Raw genomic sequence first — 14,481 nt, 5'->3', positions numbered from 1 at the left:
GAAGCTAGTTGAATCTCAAATGCAGTTTTTCACATATCAGAAACAAACCAATGAACAAAATGCTCAAGCATTTAGAAATCAACAAGCTTCTATTGAAAATCTGGAACAAGAAGTAAGTAACCTAGCAAGGTTAATAGGTGAAAGAAAACCGGGAAGTCTACCTAGCAATACAAATGCTAACCCCCAGAATGAAACAACTAAAGCCATCACCACAAGAAGTGGTATTACACTTAAACAACCTGAAATACCTGTAATTTCTGATGACTCTATTCCTACTCCACAAGAACCACAACCTAATCAAGATAAGGAAACAGAACCGGTAGTTGAAAAGGTTAATGAAGATAACACAATTAAGGCTAAACCTTATGTTAAACCATACCAACCACCAATTCCTTACCCGAGTAAAATGAGAAAAGAGAGACTTGAGGCCGAGCAATCCAAATTCTTGGATATGTTTAAACAAATAAATGTCAACCTTCCTTTCATTGATGTGATTTCAGGAATGCCAAGATATGCTAAATTCTTGAAAGATCTAATCACAAATAGAAAGAAAATGGAAGAACTCTCGGCTGTTACTATGAATGCTAATTGTTCTGCAGTGCTGTTGAATAAGATACCAGAAAAATTATCTGATCCAGGAAGTTTCACGATTCCATGTTTTTTGGGTAGTCTTAGTTCAATAGAAGCATTGGCAGACTTAGGTGCTAGTATAAATTTAATGCCATATTCACTATACGCTAAACTAGACCTCGGAGAATTGAAATCCACACGAATAAGTATACAACTAGCCGATCGATCAGTAAAATATCCTAGAGGGATAATGGAAAACATGCTAGTTAAAGTTGGTACTTTAGTATTTCCGGTAGATTTTGTTATTCTGGACATGGAAGAAGATTCTCGAGTTCCTCTCATATTAGGAAGACCATTCTTAAACATGGATAAAGCAATAATAGACGTGTTTGGTAAGAAACTGACCCTAAATATAAAGGACGAGAGTGTTACCTTTTCTATTGATAGAGCCATGCAACAACCGCAATCTGTAGATAATACATGTTATTATATTCAAACTATAGATTCACATGCAGAATTGTTAGAAGAATTTCCAGAATTACAAGGAACGGGAGAATGTTCTTTAGGAGAAGGAACTGAACCAATTGATGAAGCTGAAATATTATCCGCACTCATGGTTAATGGATATGAACCAACAACAGAATAAATTCAAATGCTAAAAGAAGAAGACAGATATCGATATAAATCATCGATAGAAGAACCACCGACATTAGAGTTATAGCCACTTCCAAACCATTTAGAATACGCTTATTTACATGGTGAATCTGAATTACCTGTAATAATATCGCCTTCTCTTACGGAAAATGAAAAATCTCAACTCATTTCTGTATTAAAAGCTCATAAACTAGTTATTGCATGGAAAATTCATGATATTAAAGGCATAAGTCCTTCGTATTGCACACATAAAATCCTTATGGAAGAAGGTCATAAAACGTATGTGCAACCCCAACGAAGACTAAATACTAATATGCAAGATGTTGTTAAGAAAGAAATTATTAAACTGCTAGATGCAGGTTTAATTTATCTAATTTCTGATAGTCCATGGGTAAGCCCAGTTCAATGTGTACCTAAGAAGGGTGGCATGACTGTCATAAAAAATGAAAAAAATGAGCTTATTCCCACTAGGACTGTAACAGGATGGCGTGTTTGTATTGATTATAGAAAATTAAATGACGCCACCAGAAAAGATCACTTTCCCTTACCTTTCATTGATCAAATGTTGGAAAGATTAGCCGGAAATAGTTACTATTGTTTTCTTGACGGTTTTTCCAAATATTTTCAAATTCCAATCGCAACCGAGGACTAAGAGAAAACCACATTCACGTGCCCTTATGATACTTTTGCTTATAAACACATGCCATTTGGACTTTGCAACGCCCCTGCAACCTTTCAAAGGTGCATGATGGCAATTTTTCATGACATGTGATGTGTGCGAGGTGTACTAGGAAATAGTATTATTTTTGTAACGAAATACTATTAAATATGATACAATTTTACACAAGATATTTATTTATTTATAGAATGGATATACCTAAACCTTGCTACAACACTTATAGGCAGTGTACCTAATCGTACAGTAGTGTAGTTTTTAGTAAGTCCGGTTCGTTCCACAGGGAAATTTTAAACAAGCTTAACGCTATATTAGTTTTAAATTTATAAAAATACAAATATATATATAAGTAATATTATTATTATAAAAAGGGGGTTTTTACCGTTTAATGACCGGTTTGTCGATTTTTAAAACTCTAGTCGCAGTTAAAACCTAATGTAAAATATTAAAAATAAATATAACTTAATTTAAAGCGTAAAGTAAATAACGATAATGAAATTGCGATAAATAAAAGTGCGATAAAATAAAATTGTGATAATTAAAGAGTACGATAATTAAAAGTGCAATTAAATATAAAATAAAGGAAATTAAATATGAAATAAAGGAATTATGCTTATTTAATCTTCCATAATCATGATGTTTTACGTGTTGATTTTTAGTTTATTCCCATGGGTTAATTGTTCTTTGTCCTGGATTATTCGATATGTCCATACGGATTTGTCCATAATAGTCCATCGGTCATAAATATAAAGTGCGAAAGTCTTCGTCAAATTATTCTTATTCCCGAAGTCAAATATTCCAACTAATTGGGGATTCGAATTGTAACAAGGTTTTAATACATTGTTTAATGAATACACCAGGTTATCGACTGTGTGTAAACCAAGGTTTTACTACTTTGTTAACAATTACACCAATTACCCTTGAATGTAATCCACCCCTATTTCAACAAGTCTACTAACTATTAATCCAGTTCCGTGTCTGGTAAAATGAACAATTATTGGTATTTATAGATATCTCGCCCACCGTATCCAGTCAAGCGTATGTGGTTATATATAAATACGTCAAATTATAAGTCTATATATTAAATTAACGAGGTATCATTTAGTTAATATAAAGCCCATTAATAGCCCATAGTCTAATTTCCACAAGTGTCGTTCTTTTATTCAAACCCCAATTATGGTATAAAGTCCAATTACCCAATTTTAATATTTAGCCCAACATCATGATTACTTCGACATTAAATAAGCATAATAATAACTTAGCTACGAGACATTAATTTAAAAATAACATTAACCATAACTTACAGTGATTAAAAATAGTGTAGCGTTGCACGGACAGAATTTTGACTTACACCCTTACAACATTCGCTAACATACCCTTATTATTAGAATTTAAAATTAAAATTAAAATTATAATATATATATATATATATTTTACGTATGATAGAGAGGAAAGAAAAAGATGTGTTTATGTGCTCAAAAACTGCGAAATTTATAGATCAGGCCTGTCACCTTCTGCCATGCAATTGCATGGCTCTTTGCCTTCCAGGCCATGCGATCGCATGGCCTCTTTTTCCAACTCACATGTTGTTGTTTCTTCTCCCGACGGTTTTTATTATATAATATAATATATATATTAATTTTAAGAATTAATTATATATTATATTATATTCATGTGCATAGTTGACTTGTAATTTTTAGTCCGTTGCGTCGAGCGTTGAGAGCTGACTTTGGTCCCGGTTCCGGATTTTCGAACGTCCTAGCGTATAATTTAATATCTTGTATTTTGCATTTTGCATCTTGTACTCTTGTAATTTTGAGACGTTTCTTATCAATAATTGGAACCACTTTTATTGTAATTTGTACTTTTGAGCTTTTTGGTCGTTTGCGTCTTCAATTCGTCGAATCTGTCTTTTGTCTTCACCTTTTATTATTTAAATGAATATCACTTGTAAATAGAACATTTGCAACTAAAAGCTTGTCTTTCTTGAAGGATAATGCTATGAAATATATGTTCATTTTTAGCGTTATCAAATATTCCCACACTTGAGCGTTGCTTGTCGTCAAGCAATATAGTCTTGAAATAAAAATACTAGAATCACTTCTTTATTCTTCACACTTTGTACATCAGTGATTTCTATACAGCGGTATAAAAAATGGTAGTAATGTTGTGGTTTACAGTCCCACATGACTATGAAAATTTAGATCCATTAAGGAAATTGGATCTTTATGAAAACATTTGATCTTTTGAAAATTAAATCTAGCTTTTAGCCTAGATAAGTTTTCTGGAATAACCCTTCACCGGTGTTTGCAAATTGTTTTTGTGGGTTTAGTGGGTTTCAGATTTGAAAACTTTAGCTCAAAACTTGCGGTTTTGTGTCACCCACTTGCTAACCTTGTATTGGGAAAGCAACACGTCCAGTATACTTGCTCCGTATATTACCTTTCGATAAACTACCGTCTGGTTGTAAAGGAAAGCGTTGAACAAGCAACTGTTAAGGCAATGTCCCCTGACATGCTTTTAATTACGGTCTATAATGTGTCGGATGCAATTACTATCCTTGGTAGGAGCAATAGTAAAGCTCACCCTTATAATTTTTCGGTTTGGCACAAGGTCCTGTCTTTGACCATATTATGCAACCACCGTTCTTACGGTTGACACCCGATTTGGTTCAGGTGACCTAATGAATTCCAGGTGAATTCCTAGGATTTTACGTTCAACGGTAATGAACGCATTGAAAATGGGGTTTTCAGAAAACAAATTGTTTTTAATTTGATCAAAATATTTTCTCGTTCAAGCTCGAGTTTAGATATCATCGAATTCCATGAGTTTGTAATTCTCAATCTTTAAGGTCAATCTCAAGGATTGAGTAATATCAGTCTTAAAAGCTGATTTTTGATCTTTAAGGGCATTATCCTTTCTGGGGGTCTGATTCATTAGTCTTATCAAGCTAATTTGCACGGCGCCCTCCCCATTTTACAAGACAGATCCTCTCATGGTTAGGATAAGTCTGACCACTTGGCGACCCTGTTTGATGCTGAGGTGCGTGAATTTTCTGCTGATTTTAGTGATGACTTTTCTAGATTTGTCGTCAACCTACAGCAGGACTGGACGACAACTTCATAACCTAAATCAAGAAGCGCGTGTCTTTTTCGGAAGACTACTTCCTTTTAATGATGGAATTGATTCATCGTGTAGATCCTTCTTTTCTTTCAAATATATTACAGTAAATTGGGTAAAACTGTTTAGATTAGTCCAAAGCAAAAGTATCTTCAGTTATTTGTACAAAAATATGTGATATATGTTTTAAATAACTTGGTAAATTTTTCCACACTTGGCTTTTATTTTCCTTTTTATTGTCTTCTATTCCATTTTAAATGAATTCTAACATTTTAGTTTGTTTCTCAATTTATGTCCTTTCCGAGGTAATAATAATTTCGGTGTTAACACCTAGTTTTATTGTTCATAAATATGTATAAACATGATTTTGAGTTCATTTAATTGAAAATTTTGAAAATTTTTACTAGAATTGAGTAGTCAGTATATAAGACTAGGGCTGTTCTTTATTATCAGAGAGCACTAGATTCTAATACAACTACTGCTTTACTAGTATTTTTAATGGTAACCAAGTGTATAAGTTTAAAATTTAAAAAATCCGAAAGAATTTAACCCCTTCCCACACTTAAGATCTTGCAATGCCCTCATTTGCAAGAAATCAGTAACAATTTAAATTATTGAGGGTGATTAGCGTAGAAAAATGATTAAATTTTACCAAAGTTTCCAAACATACTGCCGTTTGTTTGCTGAATGATAAATGGTGCATATCATTTGTTCATTCCGTTTTGTTGTTACATCACATTTGTTTTTCGTTTTGTCGACAAAAGTACTAGCTTTTGCTGAACTTAATGCCAGTCTTTGAAAATGCGCTGTTTTACCATGTTTTGTACAATTGACAATATACATACATACAAATATAAACATGCATGGTAATTTGAAATGGGACTTAAAATCCTACTTTCAAATTAAATATGAAATATTAGTACAACATAATAAAAATATTAAACATTACAATAAAAGTATCATAATATAATGTGTTTAAACATAAATAAACAGAAATAATAATAAAAAAAATCATATAAATTACCAACAGGAACTATATCAATCATGGATAGGGGTTCCAGTTCATGTCATCGTCCGGGTTCAATGGTTGGTGATAGGTGTACTGGTATCCCTGGTTAGGGTCGTAGAGAGTATAAGGCGGTCTCATCTCGGGCTGGTGTGGAGGATAGTAAGCTGGTCTGGTCGGGATGTAGGGCTCCTGAGGTGACAGCCGGCTCATAATCTGACACTGATGATAGTCCCATCTATCATGCTGTCGTTGCCTGGAATGCTCGTAATCATTCCGGGCTTGCCACTGCTCCATCCGACAAAATCTCTCCGCGTTTTTCATGTCTACCTCATCTACACGCTGGTAGACATCAGTCATAGCCTCCCGAATGACATCCCTAATGTCATCCGCTTCCTCCATCTCCTCATCTACTCCTCTTTCTACCTGCGGATGACTACCTACATAGGCTATTGCCTGGTTACGTCTACTCTTCAATACCTTAGCACCCGCATAAACCCTCAATCCTAAAAGCTCAACCTGTTCCCTACATTCCATAAGTGGACCCCCTTGGTTCTTATCTACACCTAAATACTCTCCAATGAAAGTAACAAAAATACCTCCTCCTATAATCCCCCCTTCCTGTATTCCTTCAACCATCTTAGATAAATAAAAACCAACACAGTAGGGGATATTAACAAAGCCTCTTGGGTCTCGAATACACTTTAGGTAAAATAAATCATGTAAGGTCAATTTTTCCTTGTTGTGACCTCTCTGTGTAATCGAGTTAGCCAAAAATCTATGAATTATACGAAGCTCGGCTCTGTTAATATGTAAGTAGGTATGTGTTCCTCTCCGCCCAAAAACATTATAATCTGACATACGCCTCCAGACGGCGTTCACGTCAAAATTCCTATCTACCCTTTCACCACGATAAATCAAACTCATACAATCGGGTAGTAGTAATTCAGCGGGCGTATATATCTGTAATGCCCTAGCCATGTCCAGCATGGACATCCTGTACATTCTACTGCCAAGTATAAACCTAAGAAAACTTCTATCATCTAATCTATCTACATCTACATTTAACGCTATAGTACTCATAAGTTCTACACACCATTCCTTATATACAGGTCTACGAATGGTGAATAATCGTTCCCAATCAGTAAAAGAAGAACTGCCATACCTTTGTATCAAATGCTCCCTAACATGGTCAGCAAGTTGGACCCTTTCCAAAGGATCCCAATCAATTACCCTAGGCACCTCTACCTCTTTTGTTACTAATTTGAATTTATTACTTTGATATACCGGGTAATCTCTCCATCGTCTATCGAATCTCAGATTAGGATGCAACGTGTATTCAGGAATCGTAGGGTATTCTACAGGTGGATGCATTGGAAATACTATAAATTCATTAACAAACTGTAATGGATCATAATAAGGTACGTGTTGATCAGGCTGATGTTGTTGTTCCTGTTGTGGTACTTGTTCAGGTTCATATTGCATCTCTGGTTCAGGTTCTGGAGCTGGTCGTCTAGATGATGACGATGATGAACCTCCAGTATCAGCTCTCTGCAAAACACATTAAACATAAAATTTGTGCATCCAAATATGCATTAGTGTTAGCAAAATAACAATTTAAAATAATCACAATAACATGTTAAATCAAACTTAAACTTATATGCATTTTCATAATTTTTACAATTCTATACCTTTTCAAATAAGCACATATGAAAATGTAGACAAAGTTCATAAGCATTTAACTCAAATAACATGTCAAAATAGTCATTACTAACAATTAAACAAGTCTCAAATGGCAATTATATCAAATTAATCAAGTTCATGAATTTTGCACCTAAAAAGTCCACTTTAATCTCCAAAAATCATGTTTAGGATCAATGTTTGGATCATTTAACTACCTAAATATGTTACACTACTCAATTTAGCAATAATTCATGACAAAAATTGACCATAACCTGTTTATATCAAAAAAGCCCCAAATTGCTCAAGAACACAAACCCTAGATTTCTAAAAAATTTGAAGTTTTTGGCTTCAAATCATGTTAAATAGCATCAATCTAGGTTATACATGCATAAAATACTAACAATTTAACTCTAATTACACTAGAAATTGACAAAATCAAATTATGAAAAATATAGCTCAAGAACACTTAAAATCAAATTTAAAGAGATTTAGGGGTGAAATTGTTACTCTTTTTGATAAACTCCTTATCAAATTCATGTTTAGAGCGGATTGTAGCGAGAAATTTGATGAATTTTGGTGAACAAATGATGAATTTTGAGAGGTTTGTGTGTGTATATTCGTGTGTTTGTGTATGTATGGAGTGAAGAACACAGCTCTCTGAGCTTTTTGTTTCTGGCCCGTTTTTCAGCTCCATGCGATCGCATGGAGTTGAAGTTCAAAACCCATGCGATCGCATGGGGGTCCGGGTACAGTGTTTTTGCTTTTTTTTTAATATAAAAACCTTATAACTAATAAAACATATATTTAAATAAAAATAAAAATTTTGTTTCTTTTTAGGACGAGGGCGTTTCGGATCGTTGTCCTAGTCCGTCCCTCGTCAAAATTTTAAAATTTGTCAATTCAAAGCGCGGTTTTAAAAGTAAAGATTTTTGGGTTTTTTAAATGTTTTTGGCATACTTTAGTTCAATAAGATTAAAAATAATGATAATAAAAGTTCTCGTCCCTCCCTTGGGTAGAGCAATTTCGGTTCAACGACCTAGTCTTCAACTCACGACGAATTTTTAAAAATACAAATTTTTAACTTAACGAAATAAAGTAAATTTTTGTTTTTAAATTCACACCAAATCTAAATTTAAAATGCATAAAATTAAAAATTCATATTAAAAATTCACACCAAACTTAAATTATATTTTTGTTTTTATACATACAAACTTATATTAAAAATATTAATTTTTCAAGTATTTACAAATTTAAATCTATTGATTTTAAAAAGGTTCACAATATTACTTTAATTTTTATATATTAATTTTAAAAACAAAGTAAAAATAAAATTAAATATCTTTTTGTCTTTTATCCCACTTTAATCAATCAAATATTATCAAAAATATACGCCCCTCTTTTCGATAAAGTAATTTCGGTTTCATAACCTAGTTTAACTCATGACGAATTTTTGAAATATTTTGGGTTGATTAATTAAAGATATTTATACCTTAAGAATAAACGGTAAATTTCACAGTGATGTAATAAATTTTTTTATGATATCAATAATTTCGGTCGCAAGACCTAATTTTATTGAATACCAATTTAATACTTTATAGCGAACAATTTAGCGTTTATTATCAAAAGGTTAAAAATAAAAATAAAAATGAAAACTGTAGATACTTACATGTGAGATAGATTTCTTAGTGATATGCTCTAGCCCACTCAAAAGATAGTCGGACTAATTGGTTTTCCATAGCTACATAGGCGTAACCTCGAGCATTCAATGTTTTTTCTTCTAAACATATGAATGGACCATCTCTGCATAGCGTAACAAATTCGGTATTTGAATAGGTTTGATTATTTGAACATTTACCTTCGTGCGACCATTTTTCGCATTTGTGACATCTTTCAAGGTGTCGTGCTCTTCTTTTCACTGCGGATTTTGATTTTCCTTTACCAAATTGTAACTTATTATTTTTGTTCCTGGATTCTTTTCTTACTCCGTCCAATTTACCTCTGATTAATGATACCAATTCACTTGGAAGGGTGTCATTATTACGTTTAGTGATCAAAGTGTGTAGCATTAGACCATGGTTTAATTCATAGGAAGTCTTCATCTCGTAAAACCTAAAAATAAAAATAAAAATTCAGAATGGGGGGAGAAGACTAGTTCTTTAGGGTCTGCTAGGGAAAGACCATTCGGGTTCCATTTTCGAGAACTACACGAAAACAGAAAATCTAACTCTAACAGAAATATATATTACCCTAAAAAGATTCGAACCTCCCCACACTTTAGTTGAAATTGTGATTAACTTCATTGTCAATTTTCATCGGATCATGTATGTAATGTTTAACTCTGTGACCATTAACCTTAAATTCAATCCCATTTGAATTTATTAACTCTACTGTTCCGTATGGGAAAACTCTTTTGACTATGAATGGTCCAGACCATTTTGATTTTAATTTTCCAGGAAATAGCTTGAATCGTGAATTGAAAAGAAGAACTCTGTCTCCTTCTTTAAATTCTTTTGAAATTCTGATTCTTTTATCATGCCATTTCTTCGTTCTTTCCTTATAGATTAACGAATTTTCGTATGCTTCATGTCTTAATTCTTCTAATTCGTTTAGTTGACTTAATCGTAGAAGTCTAGCTTCATGTAAATCAAGATTACATGTCTTCAAAGCCCAAAATGCTTTGTGTTCAATTTCTACTGGAAGATGACATGCTTTTCCGTAAACGAGTTTAAAAGGTGTGGTTCCAATTGGAGTTTTGTCGACTGTTCTAAAAGCCCAGAGTGCATCCTCCAATTTCATGGACCATTCCTTCGGATTTGATCCTACGGTTTTCTCTAGAATACATTTTAAAGCTCGGTTGGTATTTTCAACTTGTCCACTTATTTATGGATGATATGCAGTAGAGATTTTATGAGTTACTCCATATCTTTTAAGAACTTTCTCAAGTTGATTATTACAAAAATGAGTACCCCGATCACTTATTAAAGCTTTCGGTGTTCCAAACCTTGCAAAAAGATGTTTTAAAAAGTTGATTACAACTCGTGCATCGTTAGTTGGCAGAGCTTGTGCTTCCGCCCATTTAGATACATAATCAATGGCAACGAGAATGTATAGATTATTATGAGATTTTGGAAATGGACCCATAAAGTCAATACCCCAAATGTTAAATACTTCACATACTTGAATGAAATTTTGTGGCATTTCATCACGTTGACTTATTTTTCCGGCCCTTTGACAAGCATCATATGATTTACAAAGAAGGTGTGCGTCTTTGAAAATTGTAGGCCAATAGAATCCAGCATCATAGACTTTTCTTGCTGTGAGTTGTGGCCCATAATGCCCTCCTGTTGGTCCTGTGTGACAATGGTTTAAGATTTGACTAGCTTCATCTCCGAATACACATCGGCGTATTATTCCATCGGGACAACTTTTAAACAAATGTGGATCTTACCAGAAATAGTGTTTTATATCACTAAAGATTTTCTTTCGTTTTTGGTACGACAACCCTTTTTCAAGGAATCCACATACTAATTAGTTTGCATAGTCTGCAAACCATGGAATTTCATTATAAACTATCTTCAATAGATATTCATCAGGAAAGTTGTCTTGTATGGCCGATTCATTTAGAACTTCTAATTCGGGATTTTCAAGACGAGAAAGATGATCAGCGGCGAGATTTTTTGGTCCCTTTTTGTCTCGGATTTCAATATCGAACTCTTGTAAGAGTAAGATCCAATGGATTAATCTTGGTTTAGCATATTGTTTCGAAAATAGGTATCTAAGAGCAGAATGGTCGGTATAGACCACCGTTTTTGCTAGAACAAGATATGAACGAAATTTGTCAAAAGCAAAGACAATAGCAAGGAGTTCTCTTTCAGTAGTTATGTAATTCGTTTGTGCTCCTTGTAACGCCTTACTAGCATAATAAATAGGTTGAAATTGTTTTTCAATCCTTTGTCCTAAAACGGCTCCCATTGCAAAATCACTTGCATCGCACATTAGTTCAAATGGTAGATTCCAATTTGGAGTTTTCATGATCGGCGCATTAGTGAGTTTTTCTTTAATAATATTAAAAGATTTGATGCATTCTTCTGAAAAGATGAATGGAGCATCCTTTTCTAGGAGTTTATTCATAGGAGTGGCAATTTTAGAAAAATCTTTTATGAAACGTCGGTAAAAACCGGCATGCCCTAGAAAACTCCTAACTCCTCTAACATTGGTGGGATGTGGAAGTTTAGCAATTACTCCTAACTCCACTTCCTTCCTTTGAGATTTTACGTCCAAGAACGATGCCTTCTTTAACCATGAAATGGCATTTCTCCCAATTAAGAACTAGATTTGATTGTTCGCATCTAATAAGCATTCGTTCAAGATTAACTAGACATGATTCAAATGTATCACCGAAGACTGAAAAGTCATCCATGAAAACTTCCATGCATTCTTCTATCATGTCGTGAAAAATCGCCATCATGCACCTTTGAAAGGTTGCAGGGGCGTTGCAAAGTCTAAATGGCATGCCTTTGTTAGCAAAAGTACCATATGGGCACGTGAACGTGGTTTTATCTTGGTCCTCGGGTGCTATTGGAATTTGAAAATATCCGAAAAACCCATCAAGAAAACAATAGTAACTATTTCCGGCTAATCTTTCCAACATTTGATCAATAAAAGGTAAGGGAAAGTGATCTTTTCTGGTGGCGTCATTTAATTTTCTATAATCAATACAAACACGCCATCTTGTTACAGTCCTAGTAGGAATAAGCTCATTTTTCTCATCTGTGATGACAGTCATGCAACCCTTCTTAGGTACGCATTGAACTGGGCTTACCCATGGACTATCAGAGATTGGATAAATTAAACCTGCATCTAGCAGTTTAATAATTTCTTTCTTAACAACATCTTGCATATTAGGATTTAGTCTTCGTTGACGTTGCACATACGTTTTATGACCTTCTTCTATAAGGATTTTATGTGTGCAATACGAAGGACTTATTTCTTTAATATCATGAATCTTCCATGCAATGGCTGGTTTATGAGCTTTCAACACAGAAATAAGTTGAGATTTTTCATTTTCAGTAAGAGAAGACGAAATTATTACAGGTAATTCAGATTCACCATGTAAATAAGCGTATTCCAAATGGTTTGGAAGTGGCTTTAACTCTAATGTCGGTGGTTCTTCTATCGATGATTTATATCGATATCTGTCTTCCTCTTTTAGCATTTGAATTTCTTCTGTTGTTGGTTCATATCCATTAGCCATAAGTGTAGCTAACATTTTAGTTTCATTAATTGGTTCAGTTCCTTCTCCTAAAGAACATTCTCCTGTTCCTTGTAATTCTGGAAATTCTTCTAACAATTCTGCGTGTGATTCTATAGTTTGAATATAATAACATGTATCATCTGCAGATTACGGTTGTTGCATAGCTCTATCCACTGAAAAGGTAACACTCTCGTCCTCTATACTTAGGGTCAGTTTCTTACCAAACACGTCTATTATTGCTTTAGCCGTGTTTAAGAATGGTCTTCCTAATATGAGAGGTACTCGAGAATCTTCTTCCATATCCAGAATAACAAAATCTACTGGAAATACTAAAGTACCAACATTAACTAGCATGTTCTCCATTATCCCTCTAGGATATTTTACTGATCTATCAGCTAGTTGTATGCTTATTCGTATTGGTTTCAATTCTCTCAGGTCTAGTTTAGCGTATAGTGAATATGGCATTAAATTTATACTAGCACCTAAATCTGCCAATGCTTCTATTGAACTAAGACTACCCAGAAAACATGGAATTGTGAAACTTCCTGGATCAGATAATTTTTCTGGTATCTTATTCAACAGCATTGCAGAACAATTAGCATTCATAGTAACAGCCGAGAGTTCTTCCATTTTCTTTCTATTTGTGATTAGATCTTTTAGAAATTTAGCATATCTAGGCATTCCTGAAATCACATCAATGAAAGGAAGATTTACATTTATTTGTTTAAACATATCCAAGAATTTGGATTGCTCGGCTTCAAGTCTCTCTTTTCTCATTTTACTCGGGTAAGGAAGTGGTGGTTGGTATGGTTTAACATAAGGTTTAGCCTTAACTGTGTTATCTTCATTAACCTTTTCAACTATCGGTTCTTTTTCCTTATCTTGCTCAAATTGTGGTTCTTGTGGAGTAGGAATAGCATCATCAGAAATTATAGGTATTTCAGGTGGTTTAAGTGTAATACCACTTCTTGTGGTAATGGCTTTAGCTGTTTCATTCCGGGGGTTAGCATTTGTATCACTAGGTAGACTTCCCGATTTTCTTTCACCTATTAACCTTGCTAGGTTACTTACTTCTTGTTCCAGATTTTGAATAGAAGCTTGTTGATTTCTAAATGCTTGAGCATTTTGTTCATTGGTTTGTTTCTGAGATGTGAAAAATTGAGTTTGAGATTCAACTAGCTTCGACATCATATCTTCTAAATTTGGCTTTTTATCATCGGTTTGTGGTGGTTTATTTTGAAAAATAGGTCTTTGCTGGTTGTAAGTATTATTGGATACTTGTTGATTACTAGGACCTTGTTGGTTGTTGTATGGAACATTTCAGTTATAATTCTGATTTTGATTGCAGATTGGTCTTGGCGGTTGATAATTATTCTGATAATTATTTCCAGGCCTTTGGTTTATGTATGAAACATTCTCTCTTTGTTCCATTGTTAGTTCAATACTGAGACAATCTTTTGTCAAATGTGGTCCTCCACACTGCTCACAACTAATTCGTATTGAGTGGATATCTTTAGT

This window comes from Rutidosis leptorrhynchoides, chromosome 7 (genome assembly GCF_046630445.1).
Source record: "Rutidosis leptorrhynchoides isolate AG116_Rl617_1_P2 chromosome 7, CSIRO_AGI_Rlap_v1, whole genome shotgun sequence".
In the NCBI taxonomy this organism is placed as follows: Eukaryota; Viridiplantae; Streptophyta; class Magnoliopsida; order Asterales; family Asteraceae; genus Rutidosis; species Rutidosis leptorrhynchoides.
This window is presented reverse-complemented; position numbering follows the sequence as displayed.